Raw genomic sequence first — 1,591 nt, forward strand, 5'->3', positions numbered from 1 at the left:
ACGAATAAAGCTATAGCAGCTGACTCCATTAGGAACGATGCCGCTGCAGCGAGTGACCTGACCTTGCTGTTTGTGGCTTCAACGTAAATTTGCCATGAGCATAACACAAGAGGCACACGCGTATCGCCCGTCTGCTAAATCTCTTTAAGGACACCGCTCCCTCGACCGTGGACCACCATGCTCAGTCGATGAAAGTACGCATTTTCTTCGTTGGACGCTGTCCCCCCGCTCCTGTCTCCATGCGCGTTTTGCGCAACACAGACGGCTGGCGCTTTTCATCTCTGACTGAGCAGCGATTGTCACCAGCGCTCGCACGCTTGCTTTCGATTCCCGCATAGAAACACGACGTGGTGAGCGGTGTTATCATTTGGGCTTTATACGGAACATCGCGGTAGCGGTGACGGCGACGGCAAAAATGCACCTGCAGTACCCATATATTTGCTATCACATAGAAGAGGAGTGGATTGGGGAACTGAATTATGTTCGCATGTCAGATTGAGGCTTCCTGGTGTATATCAATAGCGGAACAAAACAGGAGAAAAATGGCAGCAAGTGCCTTAGCAACTACGTTTTTATGCGGCACAGTAATCGTCAGAAACTGAAGACGCGTATGCGAAGCCAACAGTGATGGATTTTTCTGCTTTTTGTCGAGCTATCAGATGCAGCATTTTCATTCGCAGTGAGATTACTCTTTTCATTTTGCCATTTCGGGTTCCTTGTACTGCAGACGTGGTATTTTACACGTTCATTTTTTTTATTCGGTGTGAAAACCAAGCCAGTATGTGAGGCTTCTGATAAGAAGAGGTACTGTGCGCCTTTTATGAATTCTCTACCCCCTATAATTCAACTCTTGAAAGGAGCACATAAAGCAAACAGCATTAACATCTATACCGACCAAGATAAAATTATAAAAAATGCAGGCTCATCTGGCACATTACTGTTCAGTTTGTAATGCGCACGTGTCGAAAGCGCAAATCGTACGTGGAGTCATAAAACAAACAACAATGCTGACTGATTCAAATTCTGCCTCATAATAATAATTGTAAGAGTTTAACGTCCCAAAACCACGATATGATTATGAGAGACGCCGTAGTGGAGGGCCCCGGCAATTTCGACCAACCTGGGGTTGTGTAACGTGCACCTAAATCTAAGTACACGGCTTCAATCATTTTCGCCTCCATTGAAAATGCGGCCGCCGCGGCCGCGATTCGCTTCCGCGACCTTCGTTTAAATTCTGTCTGCGATATTACGGGTACAATTCCCTTAACAAGAAAAATAGAGTTGCAGTATTCCTTGCTGTAGCACAGCAGGCCTCTTAGAATTTAACGATGATTGTTTTACGCCATGCAAGTGGCTTCTTGCAAAAAGTTGTTTACAAGAATAATGTAACAGTTGTTCATCATTAACGCAGACCTGTCTTGTTTTTTCGCCGGATTTTTAGGAGTATAGAGCGGACGAGCTCCAGCTTCCGACTTTTTCCGTGCCTCGAGGTGGGTGCCCACCATCAGCTGATACGCCGGTGCCAGGACCATCGGTTACATCGTCCTCCGCGGTGCTGAAACCGAAAATACCTCCGCGACATCAAAATCCG

The sequence above is a fragment of the Rhipicephalus sanguineus genome, chromosome 4, assembly GCF_013339695.2.
Source record: "Rhipicephalus sanguineus isolate Rsan-2018 chromosome 4, BIME_Rsan_1.4, whole genome shotgun sequence".
Classification (NCBI taxonomy): domain Eukaryota; kingdom Metazoa; phylum Arthropoda; class Arachnida; order Ixodida; family Ixodidae; genus Rhipicephalus; species Rhipicephalus sanguineus.